Source organism: Hyla sarda, unplaced genomic scaffold (assembly GCF_029499605.1).
Source record: "Hyla sarda isolate aHylSar1 unplaced genomic scaffold, aHylSar1.hap1 scaffold_1308, whole genome shotgun sequence".
Taxonomy (NCBI): Eukaryota; Metazoa; Chordata; class Amphibia; order Anura; family Hylidae; genus Hyla; species Hyla sarda.
The window spans coordinates 67517-82935 of NW_026607932.1; the positions used below are offsets into that span (position 1 = coordinate 67517).

Here is a 15419-nt window from a genome sequence, read left to right on the forward strand (position 1 = left end):
ATCTTATTTTGTCAATTAGGAACATTCAGCACCCACCCGCTATCAAGGCAGCTGCCTATCATGTCATGCCCTACCTGCACAGGTGTGCTGGCTACTCAAATGATCCAATTAAGGAGGCCATTTAGTCAGCAGCAGCAGAAGTCCTGTGCCTGGACGCTCCAACAGCGGCCAGACACAAGCAGAAGCAGAAGCAGCAGAAGCAGCAGCAGCACCACCTTTTGTTTTTTGGCTGCAGCAGCAGCAAGGCCCACAGGGCTGGCTAGCTGGCTAGCCAGCAAGCAGGTAGCAATGAAAGTAGGAATCTTTCTTTTTAACCCTGTAAGGGGGTGGTGCACTGTACCCGAAGATACTGCCATATCGGGTCAATGCATAGGGCGACGGAAGCAAGCTTCGAAAACGGCCCCCGTTCTCAAAAATCCATTTAATATATGGTCCCCAGATAGGGGACGTATCAGATATTAAACTGATAAGAACAGATACTACACTTGATCTTAGCCAAAAGGCCGAGAAGCGATAACCGTGAAAGGGGCGGGCCCAACAAGGTGCCCTTCATGGGCACTATCACTGCTTGCTGTCAGGGAGGCTGCCAGACAATTTTCCATGCACACTCTGGGCTGGGGGGCAGTCAACCACCAGTACACACAGCAGAACCTAAACCCATACCATTATTGCTAAGCAGCAAGACAGGGGCCCATTGCACTCCCACGGGGCCTTTTTAAATGCAATCCATAACCCGGATTTGCCAGGAACCCTTCTTACTCCTCCTACTTGCATGTGACACTGGGCTTAGGATCTGCATAGGAAACACACACACAAGCACACACCTACCTTTGTTGCCTGCAGATGCCTCCTTGGCTGTCCCCAAACGGTATCAAACCAACACCCACGGGAAGCTGTAAGCATAGAGGACATGCCTGCACCCCATTGGACTTACCTGTGTGGGTTAAACCCGGGTTATTTGACAACCTATGGCGGTGATGGTTCTGCTCAGGCAGAGCAGTGCTGATGCTCCTCATAAAGCTGTCGCTGCTGTGAAGGTTCTAGGTGACATCACAAATCCCTATGGTTACATACACAACAAAGCTGGGTTGTTGTTGTTTACACTCTGCAAGGCCTGTGGAAGTGAGTGACATCATAGCACTGTAGTTCTGAGGGTTCTAGATGGATGCAACAATCTCCTGTTGCTTCTATGAAGGCCATAATAGACGACATCACCAAACAGCTCCATAGTCACATACACAGCAAAGGAGAGATGTTGTTTACACCTAGTGATGTCAGTGGTATTGAGTGACATCACAGCACAGTGCTAAGGCTCCTGGGCCTGGACACAGCAGCGGCTGCAATATCTCAACGGAGAATACGTTTATATATATGTGTGTGTGTGTGCGCGTATATATATATATATATATATATATATATATATATATATATATATATATATTTCTCCGCCGAAATCACTTTTAAACCCATTTCCACCTTTTTTTCCCTTCTCTTCCTCTTACTTTTTTTTCACGTTTTTTTACGTTTTTCTCCTTTTCGCCTCTTTTCTGGGCGTATTATTCTTCTTTTTCTTCTTTTTTTTCGTCTAATGCATACCCCATCAGTGCAGCAATGCTTATTCAATACCGCCAGCAGATGGAGACACTGGGGGATAATTTTCTAAGGATTTATACTGATTTTTCCTGTCTGAATTTGTCGCACAGAAAGTTGCAGGCCAAATATGTGTGACATTTCTGCGACTTTAGCTTCTAGAGCATTTTTACAACATTATACATAGGTGCTGAATACATAAAAAGCGACTGTTCAGCGACAGACAAGTCGCATCGGCTGAAAGTAGGCCAGAATGTCAGTCCATGTTGGAGCAGGTTTAGATACAGTCTAAAGTATAGATCTCAAAGTCTGTGCACAGAATTTAGCAAGGGCCTCGCACCTTCTGATGCATCAGGTAGGTGCACAATAGCATAGCCTAACCCTCTGTACTTTGGTCTATATTGATGCGGGACATAGACAGCCAGCTGATGACCAATCCATTAGTGCAATGGATGGCTGGAAGCATTTGTCTTTGCCTTTGCAATACCACAGAAGCAATGCATGGTCAATGTACAGCAATGACACACCTGTGTGAACAGCCAGGAGACCCCCCCCCCCCCCCCATGTTATGTTACATAGTTACATAGTTAGTACGGTCGAAAAAAGACATATGTCCATCAAGTTCAACCAGGGAATTAAGGGGTAGGGGTGTGGCGCGATATTGGGGAAGGGATGAGATTTTATATTTCTTCATAAGCATTAATCTTATTTTGTCAATTAGGAACATTCAGCACCCACCCGCTATCAAGGCAGCTGCCTATCATGTCATGCCCTACCTGCACAGGTGTGCTGGCTACTCAAATGATCCAATTAAGGAGGCCATTTAGTCAGCAGCAGCAGAAGTCCTGTGCCTGGACGCTCCAACAGCGGCCAGACACAAGCAGAAGCAGAAGCAGCAGAAGCAGCAGCAGCACCACCTTTTGTTTTTTGGCTGCAGCAGCAGCAAGGCCCACAGGGCTGGCTAGCTGGCTAGCCAGCAAGCAGGTAGCAATGAAAGTAGGAATCTTTCTTTTTAACCCTGTAAGGGGGTGGTGCACTGTACCCGAAGATACTGCCATATCGGGTCAATGCATAGGGCGACGGAAGCAAGCTTCGAAATCGGCCCACGTTCTCAAAAATCCATTTAATATATGGTCCCCAGATAGGGGACGTATCAGATATTAAACTGATAAGAACAGATACTACACTTGATCTTAGCCAAAAGGCCGAGAAGCGATAACCGTGAAAGGGGCGGGCCCAACAAGGTGCCCTTCATGGGCACTATCACTGCTTGCTGTCAGGGAGGCTGCCAGACAATTTTCCATGCACACTCTGGGCTGGGGGGCAGTCAACCACCAGTACACACAGCAGAACCTAAACCCATACCATTATTGCTAAGCAGCAAGACAGGGGCCCATTGCACTCCCACGGGGCCTTTTTAAATGCAATCCATAACCCGGATTTGCCAGGAACCCTTCTTACTCCTCCTACTTGCATGTGACACTGGGCTTAGGATCTGCATAGGAAACACACACACAAGCACACACCTACCTTTGTTGCCTGCAGATGCCTCCTTGGCTGTCCCCAAACGGTATCAAACCAACACCCACGGGAAGCTGTAAGCATAGAGGACATGCCTGCACCCCATTGGACTTACCTGTGTGGGTTAAACCCGGGTTATTTGACAACCTATGGCGGTGATGGTTCTGCTCAGGCAGAGCAGTGCTGATGCTCCTCATAAAGCTGTCGCTGCTGTGAAGGTTCTAGGTGACATCACAAATCCCTATGGTTACATACACAACAAAGCTGGGTTGTTGTTGTTTACACTCTGCAAGGCCTGTGGAAGTGAGTGACATCATAGCACTGTAGTTCTGAGGGTTCTAGATGGATGCAACAATCTCCTGTTGCTTCTATGAAGGCCATAATAGACGACATCACCAAACAGCTCCATAGTCACATACACAGCAAAGTAGAGATGTTGTTTACACCTAGTGATGTCAGTGGTATTGAGTGACATCACAGCACAGTGCTAAGGCTCCTGGGCCTGGACACAGCAGCGGCTGCAATATCTTAACGGAGAATACGTTTATATATATGTGTGTGTGTGCGCGTATATATATATATATATATATATATATATATATATATATATATTTCTCCGCCGAAATCACTTTTAAGCCCATTTCCACCTTTTTTTCCCTTCTCTTCCTCTTACTTTTTTTTTCACGTTTTTTTACGTTTTTCTCCTTTTCGCCTCTTTTCTGGGCGTATTATTCTTCTTTTTCTTCTTTTTTTTCGTCTAATGCATACCCCATCAGTGCAGCAATGCTTATTCAATACCGCCAGCAGATGGAGACACTGGGGGATAATTTTCTAAGGATTTATACTGATTTTTCCTGTCTGAATTTGTCGCACAGAAAGTTGCAGGCCAAATATGTGTGACATTTCTGCGACTTTAGCTTCTAGAGCATTTTTACAACATTATACATAGGTGCTGAATACATAAAAAGCGACTGTTCAGCGACAGACAAGTCGCATCGGCTGAAAGTAGGCCAGAATGTCAGTCCATGTTGGAGCAGGTTTAGATACAGTCTAAAGTATAGATCTCAAAGTCTGTGCACAGAATTTAGCAAGGGCCTCGCACCTTCTGATGCATCAGGTAGGTGCACAATAGCATAGCCTAACCCTCTGTACTTTGGTCTATATTGATGCGGGACATAGACAGCCAGCTGATGACCAATCCATTAGTGCAATGGATGGCTGGAAGCATTTGTCTTTGCCTTTGCAACACCACAGAAGCAATGCATGGTCAATGTACAGCAATGACACACCTGTGTGAACAGCCAGGAGACCCCCCCCCCCCATGTTATGTTACATAGGTTACATAGTTAGTACGGTCGAAAAAAGACATATGTCCATCAAGTTCAACCAGGGAATTAAGGGGTAGGGGTGTGGCGCGATATTGGGGAAGGGATGAGATTTTATATTTCTTCATAAGCATTAATCTTATTTTGTCAATTAGGAACATTCAGCACCCACCCGCTATCAAGGCAGCTGCCTATCATGTCATGCCCTACCTGCACAGGTGTGCTGGCCACTCAAATGATCCAATTAAGGAGGCCATTTAGTCAGCAGCAGCAGAAGTCCTGTGCCTGGACGCTCCAACAGCGGCCAGACACAAGCAGAAGCAGCAGCAGCACCACCTTTTGTTTTTTGGCTGCAGCAGCAGCAAGGCCCACAGGGCTGGCTAGCTGGCTAGCCAGCAAGCAGGTAGCAATGAAAGTAGGAATCTTTCTTTTTAACCCTGTAAGGGGGTGGTGCACTGTACCCGAAGATACTGCCATATCGGGTCAATGCATAGGGCGACGGAAGCAAGCTTCAAAATCGGCCCCCGTTCTCAAAAATCCATTTAATATATGGTCCCCAGATAGGGGACGTATCAGATATTAAACTGATAAGAACAGATACTACACTTGATCTTAGCCAAAAGGCCGAGAAGCGATAACCGTGAAAGGGGCGGGCCCAACAAGGTGCCCTTCATGGGCACTATCACTGCTTGCTGTCAGGGAGGCTGCCAGACAATTTTCCATGCACACTCTGGGCTGGGGGGCAGTCAACCACCAGTACACACAGCAGAACCTAAACCCATACCATTATTGCTAAGCAGCAAGACAGGGGCCCATTGCACTCCCACGGGGCCTTTTTAAATGCAATCCATAACCCGGATTTGCCAGGAACCCTTCTTACTCCTCCTACTTGCATGTGACACTGGGCTTAGGATCTGCATAGGAAACACACACACAAGCACACACCTACCTTTGTTGCCTGCAGATGCCTCCTTGGCTGTCCCCAAACGGTATCAAACCAACACCCACGGGAAGCTGTAAGCATAGAGGACATGCCTGCACCCCATTGGACTTACCTGTGTGGGTTAAACCCGGGTTATTTGACAACCTATGGCGGTGATGGTTCTGCTCAGGCAGAGCAGTGCTGATGCTCCTCATAAAGCTGTCGCTGCTGTGAAGGTTCTAGGTGACATCACAAATCCCTATGGTTACATACACAACAAAGCTGGGTTGTTGTTGTTTACACTCTGCAAGGCCTGTGGAAGTGAGTGACATCATAGCACTGTAGTTCTGAGGGTTCTAGATGGATGCAACAATCTCCTGTTGCTTCTATGAAGGCCATAATAGACGACATCACCAAACAGCTCCATAGTCACATACACAGCAAAGGAGAGATGTTGTTTACACCTAGTGATGTCAGTGGTATTGAGTGACATCACAGCACAGTGCTAAGGCTCCTGGGCCTGGACACAGCAGCGGCTGCAATATCTCAACGGAGAATATGTTTATATATATGTGTGTGTGTGTGCGCGTATATATATATATATATATATATATATATATATATATATATATATATATATATTTCTCCGCCGAAATCACTTTTAAACCCATTTCCACCTTTTTTTCCCTTCTCTTCCTCTTACTTTTTTTTCAAGTTTTTTTACGTTTTTCTCCTTTTTGCCTCTTTTCTGGGCGTATTATTCTTCTTTTTCTTCTTTTTTTTCGTCTAATGCATACCCCATCAGTGCAGCAATGCTTATTCAATACCGCCAGCAGATGGAGACACTGGGGGATAATTTTCTAAGGATTTATACTGATTTTTCCTGTCTGAATTTGTCGCACAGAAAGTTGCAGGCCAAATATGTGTGACATTTCTGCGACTTTAGCTTCTAGAGCATTTTTACAACATTATACATAGGTGCTGAATACATAAAAAGCGACTGTTCAGCGACAGACAAGTCGCATCGGCTGAAAGTAGGCCAGAATGTCAGTCCATGTTGGAGCAGGTTTAGATACAGTCTAAAGTATAGATCTCAAAGTCTGTGCACAGAATTTAGCAAGGGCCTCGCACCTTCTGATGCATCAGGTAGGTGCACAATAGCATAGCCTAACCCTCTGTACTTTGGTCTATATTGATGCGGGACATAGACAGCCAGCTGATGACCAATCCATTAGTGCAATGGATGGCTGGAAGCATTTGTCTTTGCCTTTGCAATACCACAGAAGCAATGCATGGTCAATGTACAGCAATGACACACCTGTGTGAACAGCCAGGAGACCCCCCCCCCCCCATGTTATGTTACATAGTTACATAGTTAGTACGGTCGAAAAAAGACATATGTCCATCAAGTTCAACCAGGGAATTAAGGGGTAGGGGTGTGGCGCGATATTGGGGAAGGGATGAGATTTTATATTTCTTCATAAGCATTAATCTTATTTTGTCAATTAGGAACATTCAGCACCCACCCGCTATCAAGGCAGCTGCCTATCATGTCATGCCCTACCTGCACAGGTGTGCTGGCTACTCAAATGATCCAATTAAGGAGGCCATTTAGTCAGCAGCAGCAGAAGTCCTGTGCCTGGACGCTCCAACAGCGGCCAGACACAAGCAGAAGCAGAAGCAGCAGAAGCAGCAGCAGCACCACCTTTTGTTTTTTGGCTGCAGCAGCAGCAAGGCCCACAGGGCTGGCTAGCTGGCTAGCCAGCAAGCAGGTAGCAATGAAAGTAGGAATCTTTCTTTTTAACCCTGTAAGGGGGTGGTGCACTGTACCCGAAGATACTGCCATATCGGGTCAATGCATAGGGCGACGGAAGCAAGCTTCGAAATCGGCCCCCGTTCTCAAAAATCCATTTAATATATGGTCCCCAGATAGGGGACGTATCAGATATTAAACTGATAAGAACAGATACTACACTTGATCTTAGCCAAAAGGCCGAGAAGCGATAACCGTGAAAGGGGCGGGCCCAACAAGGTGCCCTTCATGGGCACTATCACTGCTTGCTGTCAGGGAGGCTGCCAGACAATTTTCCATGCACACTCTGGGCTGGGGGGCAGTCAACCACCAGTACACACAGCAGAACCTAAACCCATACCATTATTGCTAAGCAGCAAGACAGGGGCCCATTGCACTCCCACGGGGCCTTTTTAAATGCAATCCATAACCCGGATTTGCCAGGAACCCTTCTTACTCCTCCTACTTGCATGTGACACTGGGCTTAGGATCTGCATAGGAAACACACACACAAGCACACACCTACCTTTGTTGCCTGCAGATGCCTCCTTGGCTGTCCCCAAACGGTATCAAACCAACACCCACGGGAAGCTGTAAGCATAGAGGACATGCCTGCACCCCATTGGACTTACCTGTGTGGGTTAAACCCGGGTTATTTGACAACCTATGGCGGTGATGGTTCTGCTCAGGCAGAGCAGTGCTGATGCTCCTCATAAAGCTGTCGCTGCTGTGAAGGTTCTAGGTGACATCACAAATCCCTATGGTTACATACACAACAAAGCTGGGTTGTTGTTGTTTACACTCTGCAAGGCCTGTGGAAGTGAGTGACATCATAGCACTGTAGTTCTGAGGGTTCTAGATGGATGCAACAATCTCCTGTTGCTTCTATGAAGGCCATAATAGACGACATCACCAAACAGCTCCATAGTCACATACACAGCAAAGTAGAGATGTTGTTTACACCTAGTGATGTCAGTGGTATTGAGTGACATCACAGCACAGTGCTAAGGCTCCTGGGCCTGGACACAGCAGCGGCTGCAATATCTCAACGGAGAATACGTTTATATATATGTGTGTGTGTGCGCGTATATATATATATATATATATATATATATATATATATTTCTCCGCCGAAATCACTTTTAAGCCCATTTCCACCTTTTTTTCCCTTCTCTTCCTCTTACTTTTTTTTTTCACGTTTTTTTAAGTTTTTCTCCTTTTCGCCTCTTTTCTGGGCGTATTATTCTTCTTTTTCTTCTTTTTTTTCGTCTAATGCATACCCCATCAGTGCAGCAATGCTTATTCATTACCGCCAGCAGATGGAGACACTGGGGGATAATTTTCTAAGGATTTATACTGATTTTTCCTGTCTGAATTTGTCGCACAGAAAGTTGCAGGCCAAATATGTGTGACATTTCTGCGACTTTAGCTTCTAGAGCATTTTTACAACATTATACATAGGTGCTGAATACATAAAAAGCGACTGTTCAGCGACAGACAAGTCGCATCGGCTGAAAGTAGGCCAGAATGTCAGTCCATGTTGGAGCAGGTTTAGATACAGTCTAAAGTATAGATCTCAAAGTCTGTGCACAGAATTTAGCAAGGGCCTCGCACCTTCTGATGCATCAGGTAGGTGCACAATAGCATAGCCTAACCCTCTGTACTTTGGTCTATATTGATGCGGGACATAGACAGCCAGCTGATGACCAATCCATTAGTGCAATGGATGGCTGGAAGCATTTGTCTTTGCCTTTGCAATACCACAGAAGCAATGCATGGTCAATGTACAGCAATGACACACCTGTGTGAACAGCCAGGAGACCCCCCCCCCCCATGTTATGTTACATAGTTACATAGTTAGTACGGTCGAAAAAAGACATATGTCCATCAAGTTCAACCAGGGAATTAAGGGGTAGGGGTGTGGCGCGATATTGGGGAAGGGATGAGATTTTATATTTCTTCATAAGCATTAATCTTATTTTGTCAATTAGGAACATTCAGCACCCACCCGCTATCAAGGCAGCTGCCTATCATGTCATGCCCTACCTGCACAGGTGTGCTGGCTACTCAAATGATCCAATTAAGGAGGCCATTTAGTCAGCAGCAGCAGAAGTCCTGTGCCTGGACGCTCCAACAGCGGCCAGACACAAGCAGAAGCAGAAGCAGCAGAAGCAGCAGCAGCACCACCTTTTGTTTTTTGGCTGCAGCAGCAGCAAGGCCCACAGGGCTGGCTAGCTGGCTAGCCAGCAAGCAGGTAGCAATGAAAGTAGGAATCTTTCTTTTTAACCCTGTAAGGGGGTGGTGCACTGTACCCGAAGATACTGCCATATCGGGTCAATGCATAGGGCGACGAAAGCAAGCTTCAAAATCGGCCCCCGTTCTCAAAAATCCATTTAATATATGGTCCCCAGATAGGGGACGTATCAGATATTAAACTGATAAGAACAGATACTACACTTGATCTTAGCCAAAAGGCCGAGAAGCGATAACCGTGAAAGGGGTGGGCCCAACAAGGTGCCCTTCATGGGCACTATCACTGCTTGCTGTCAGGGAGGCTGCCAGACAATTTTCCATGCACACTCTGGGCTGGGGGGCAGTCAACCACCAGTACACACAGCAGAACCTAAACCCATACCATTATTGCTAAGCAGCAAGACAGGGGCCCATTGCACTCCCACGGGGCCTTTTTAAATGCAATCCATAACCCGGATTTGCCAGGAACCCTTCTTACTACTCCTACTTGCATGTGACACTGGGCTTAGGATCTGCATAGGAAACACACACACAAGCACACACCTACCTTTGTTGCCTGCAGATGCCTCCTTGGCTGTCCCCAAACGGTATCAAACCAACACCCACGGGAAGCTGTAAGCATAGAGGACATGCCTGCACCCCATTGGACTTACCTGTGTGGGTTAAACCCGGGTTATTTGACAACCTATGGCGGTGATGGTTCTGCTCAGGCAGAGCAGTGCTGATGCTCCTCATAAAGCTGTCGCTGCTGTGAAGGTTCTAGGTGACATCACAAATCCCTATGGTTACATACACAACAAAGCTGGGTTGTTGTTGTTTACACTCTGCAAGGCCTGTGGAAGTGAGTGACATCATAGCACTGTAGTTCTGAGGGTTCTAGATGGATGCAACAATCTCCTGTTGCTTCTATGAAGGCCATAATAGACGACATCACCAAACAGCTCCATAGTCACATACACAGCAAAGGAGAGATGTTGTTTACACCTAGTGATGTCAGTGGTATTGAGTGACATCACAGCACAGTGCTAAGGCTCCTGGGCCTGGACACAGCAGCGGCTGCAATATCTCAACGGAGAATACGTTTATATATATGTGTGTGTGTGTGCGCGTATATATATATATATATATATATATATATATATATATATATATTTCTCCGCCGAAATCACTTTTAAACCCATTTCCACCTTTTTTTCCCTTCTCTTCCTCTTACTTTTTTTTCACGTTTTTTTACGTTTTTCTCCTTTTCGCCTCTTTTCTGGGCGTATTATTCTTCTTTTTCTTCTTTTTTTTCGTCTAATGCATACCCCATCAGTGCAGCAATGCTTATTCAATACCGCCAGCAGATGGAGACACTGGGGGATAATTTTCTAAGGATTTATACTGATTTTTCCTGTCTGAATTTGTCGCACAGAAAGTTGCAGGCCAAATATGTGTGACATTTCTGCGACTTTAGCTTCTAGAGCATTTTTACAACATTATACATAGGTGCTGAATACATAAAAAGCGACTGTTCAGCGACAGACAAGTCGCATCGGCTGAAAGTAGGCCAGAATGTCAGTCCATGTTGGAGCAGGTTTAGATACAGTCTAAAGTATAGATCTCAGAGTCTGTGCACAGAATTTAGCAAGGGCCTCGCACCTTCTGATGCATCAGGTAGGTGCACAATAGCATAGCCTAACCCTCTGTACTTTGGTCTATATTGATGCGGGACATAGACAGCCAGCTGATGACCAATCCATTAGTGCAATGGATGGCTGGAAGCATTTGTCTTTGCCTTTGCAATACCACAGAAGCAATGCATGGTCAATGTACAGCAATGACACACCTGTGTGAACAGCCAGGAGACCCCCCCCCCCCCCCCATGTTATGTTACATAGTTACATAGTTAGTACGGTCGAAAAAAGACATATGTCCATCAAGTTCAACCAGGGAATTAAGGGGTAGGGGTGTGGCGCGATATTGGGGAAGGGATGAGATTTTATATTTCTTCATAAGCATTAATCTTATTTTGTCAATTAGGAACATTCAGCACCCACCCGCTATCAAGGTAGCTGCCTATCATGTCATGCCCTACCTGCACAGGTGTGCTGGCTACTCAAATGATCCAATTAAGGAGGCCATTTAGTCAGCAGCAGCAGAAGTCCTGTGTCTGGACGCTCCAACAGCGGCCAGACACAAGCAGAAGCAGAAGCAGCAGAAGCAGCAGAAGCAGCAGCAGCACCACCTTTTGTTTTTTGGCTGCAGCAGCAGCAAGGCCCACAGGGCTGGCTAGCTGGCTAGCCAGCAAGCAGGTAGCAATGAAAGTAGGAATCTTTCTTTTTAACCCTGTAAGGGGGTGGTGCACTGTACCCGAAGATACTGCCATATCGGGTCAATGCATAGGGCGACGGAAGCAAGCTTCGAAATCGGCCCCCGTTCTCAAAAATCCATTTAATATATGGTCCCCAGATAGGGGACGTATCAGATATTAAACTGATAAGAACAGATACTACACTTGATCTTAGCCAAAAGGCCGAGAAGCGATAACCGTGAAAGGGGCGGGCCCAACAAGGTGCCCTTCATGGGCACTATCACTGCTTGCTGTCAGGGAGGCTGCCAGACAATTTTCCATGCACACTCTGGGCTGGGGGGCAGTCAACCACCAGTACACACAGCAGAACCTAAACCCATACCATTATTGCTAAGCAGCAAGACAGGGGCCCATTGCACTCCCACGGGGCCTTTTTAAATGCAATCCATAACCCGGATTTGCCAGGAACCCTTCTTACTCCTCCTACTTGCATGTGACACTGGGCTTAGGATCTGCATAGGAAACACACACACAAGCACACACCTACCTTTGTTGCCTGCAGATGCCTCCTTGGCTGTCCCCAAACGGTATCAAACCAACACCCACGGGAAGCTGTAAGCATAGAGGACATGCCTGCACCCCATTGGACTTACCTGTGTGGGTTAAACCCGGGTTATTTGACAACCTATGGCGGTGATGGTTCTGCTCAGGCAGAGCAGTGCTGATGCTCCTCATAAAGCTGTCGCTGCTGTGAAGGTTCTAGGTGACATCACAAATCCCTATGGTTACATACACAACAAAGCTGGGTTGTTGTTGTTTACACTCTGCAAGGCCTGTGGAAGTGAGTGACATCATAGCACTGTAGTTCTGAGGGTTCTAGATGGATGCAACAATCTCCTGTTGCTTCTATGAAGGCCATAATAGACGACATCACCAAACAGCTCCATAGTCACATACACAGCAAAGGAGAGATGTTGTTTACACCTAGTGATGTCAGTGGTATTGAGTGACATCACAGCACAGTGCTAAGGCTCCTGGGCCTGGACACAGCAGCGGCTGCAATATCTCAACGGAGAATACGTTTATATATATGTGTGTGTGTGCGCGTATATATATATATATATATATATATATATTTCTCCGCCGAAATCACTTTTAAACCCATTTCCACCTTTTTTTCCCTTCTCTTCCTCTTACTTTTTTTTCACGTTTTTTTTACGTTTTTCTCCTTTTCGCCTCTTTTCTGGGCGTATTATTCTTCTTTTTCTTCTTTTTTTTCGTCTAATGCATACCCCATCAGTGCAGCAATGCTTATTCAATACCGCCAGCAGATGGAGACACTGGGGGATAATTTTCTAAGGATTTATACTGATTTTTCCTGTCTGAATTTGTCGCACAGAAAGTTGCAGGCCAAATATGTGTGACATTTCTGCGACTTTAGCTTCTAGAGCATTTTTACAACATTATACATAGGTGCTGAATACATAAAAAGCGACTGTTCAGCGACAGACAAGTCGCATCGGCTGAAAGTAGGCCAGAATGTCAGTCCATGTTGGAGCAGGTTTAGATACAGTCTAAAGTATAGATCTCAAAGTCTGTGCACAGAATTTAGCAAGGGCCTCGCACCTTCTGATGCATCAGGTAGGTGCACAATAGCATAGCCTAACCCTCTGTACTTTGGTCTATATTGATGCGGGACATAGACAGCCAGCTGATGACCAATCCATTAGTGCAATGGATGGCTGGAAGCATTTGTCTTTGCCTTTGCAATACCACAGAAGCAATGCATGGTCAATGTACAGCAATGACACACCTGTGTGAACAGCCAGGAGACCCCCCCCCCCCCATGTTATGTTACATAGTTACATAGTTAGTACGGTCGAAAAAAGACATATGTCCATCAAGTTCAACCAGGGAATTAAGGGGTAGGGGTGTGGCGCGATATTGGGGAAGGGATGAGATTTTATATTTCTTCATAAGCATTAATCTTATTTTGTCAATTAGGAACATTCAGCACCCACCCGCTATCAAGGCAGCTGCCTATCATGTCATGCCCTACCTGCACAGGTGTGCTGGCTACTCAAATGATCCAATTAAGGAGGCCATTTAGTCAGCAGCAGCAGAAGTCCTGTGCCTGGACGCTCCAACAGCGGCCAGACACAAGCAGAAGCAGAAGCAGCAGAAGCACCACCTTTTGTTTTTTGGCTGCAGCAGCAGCAAGGCCCACAGGGCTGGCTAGCTGGCTAGCCAGCAAGCAGGTAGCAATGAAAGTAGGAATCTTTCTTTTTAACCCTGTAAGGGGGTGGTGCACTGTACCCGAAGATACTGCCATATCGGGTCAATGCATAGGGCGACGGAAGCAAGCTTCGAAATCGGCCCCCGTTCTCAAAAATCCATTTAATATATGGTCCCCAGATAGGGGACGTATCAGATATTAAACTGATAAGAACAGATACTACACTTGATCTTAGCCAAAAGGCCGAGAAGCGATAACCGTGAAAGGGGCGGGCCCAACAAGGTGCCCTTCATGGGCACTATCACTGCTTGCTGTCAGGGAGGCTGCCAGACAATTTTCCATGCACACTCTGGGCTGGGGGGCAGTCAACCACCAGTACACACAGCAGAACCTAAACCCATACCATTATTGCTAAGCAGCAAGACAGGGGCCCATTGCACTCCCACGGGGCCTTTTTAAATGCAATCCATAACCTGGATTTGCCAGGAACCCTTCTTACTCCTCCTACTTGCATGTGACACTGGGCTTAGGATCTGCATAGGAAACACACACACAAGCACACACCTACCTTTGTTGCCTGCAGATGCCTCCTTGGCTGTCCCCAAACGGTATCAAACCAACACCCACGGGAAGCTGTAAGCATAGAGGACATGCCTGCACCCCATTGGACTTACCTGTGTGGGTTAAACCCGGGTTATTTGACAACCTATGGCGGTGATGGTTCTGCTCAGGCAGAGCAGTGCTGATGCTCCTCATAAAGCTGTCGCTGCTGTGAAGGTTCTAGGTGACATCACAAATCCCTATGGTTACATACACAACAAAGCTGGGTTGTTGTTGTTTACACTCTGCAAGGCCTGTGGAAGTGAGTGACATCATAGCACTGTAGTTCTGAGGGTTCTAGATGGATGCAACAATCTCCTGTTGCTTCTATGAAGGCCATAATAGACAACATCACCAAACAGCTCCATAGTCACATACACAGCAAAGGAGAGATGTTGTTTACACCTAGTGATGTCAGTGGTATTGAGTGACATCACAGCACAGTGCTAAGGCTCCTGGGCCTGGACACAGCAGCGGCTGCAATATCTCAACGGAGAATACGTTTATATATATGTGTGTGTGTGCGCGTATATATATATATATATATATATATATATATATATATCTCCGCCGAAATCACTTTTAAACCCATTTCCACCTTTTTTTCCCTTCTCTTCCTCTTACTTTTTTTTCACGTTTTTTTACGTTTTTCTCCTTTTCGCCTCTTTTCTGGGCGTATTATTCTTCTTTTTCTTCTTTTTTTTCGTCTAATGCATACCCCATCAGTGCAGCAATGCTTATTCAATACCGCCAGCAGATGGAGACACTGGGGGATAATTTTCTAAGGATTTATACTGATTTTTCCTGTCTGAATTTGTCGCACAGAAAGTTGCAGGCCAAATATGTGTGACATTTCTGCGACTTTAGCTTCTAGAGCATTTTTACAA

General features: G+C 46.1%; 7 non-coding genes across 7 annotated transcripts; all 7 read right to left on the reverse strand.

The window, feature by feature from the left end:
• Nucleotides 1-324: 324 nt before the first annotated feature.
• On the reverse strand, nucleotides 325-515 carry LOC130305132 (U2 spliceosomal RNA). Its single transcript, XR_008854740.1, has one exon. It is a non-coding gene; the product is annotated as a U2 spliceosomal RNA (small nuclear RNA).
• Nucleotides 516-2616: 2101 nt separating this feature from the next.
• Nucleotides 2617-2807, reverse strand: LOC130305154 (U2 spliceosomal RNA). The gene has a single exon (XR_008854761.1). It is a non-coding gene; the product is annotated as a U2 spliceosomal RNA (small nuclear RNA).
• A 2074-nt stretch (nucleotides 2808-4881) lies between these two features.
• Nucleotides 4882-5072, reverse strand: LOC130305155 (U2 spliceosomal RNA). Its single transcript, XR_008854762.1, has one exon. It is a non-coding gene; the product is annotated as a U2 spliceosomal RNA (small nuclear RNA).
• Nucleotides 5073-7172: 2100 nt separating this feature from the next.
• Nucleotides 7173-7363, reverse strand: LOC130305141 (U2 spliceosomal RNA). Its single transcript, XR_008854749.1, has one exon. It is a non-coding gene; the product is annotated as a U2 spliceosomal RNA (small nuclear RNA).
• Nucleotides 7364-9446: 2083 nt separating this feature from the next.
• LOC130305153 (U2 spliceosomal RNA) lies at nucleotides 9447-9637 on the reverse strand. Its single transcript, XR_008854760.1, has one exon. It is a non-coding gene; the product is annotated as a U2 spliceosomal RNA (small nuclear RNA).
• A 2102-nt stretch (nucleotides 9638-11739) lies between these two features.
• LOC130305142 (U2 spliceosomal RNA) lies at nucleotides 11740-11930 on the reverse strand. Its single transcript, XR_008854750.1, has one exon. It is a non-coding gene; the product is annotated as a U2 spliceosomal RNA (small nuclear RNA).
• A 2066-nt stretch (nucleotides 11931-13996) lies between these two features.
• Nucleotides 13997-14187, reverse strand: LOC130305144 (U2 spliceosomal RNA). The gene has a single exon (XR_008854752.1). It is a non-coding gene; the product is annotated as a U2 spliceosomal RNA (small nuclear RNA).
• Between the last annotated feature and the right edge of the window lie 1232 nt (nucleotides 14188-15419).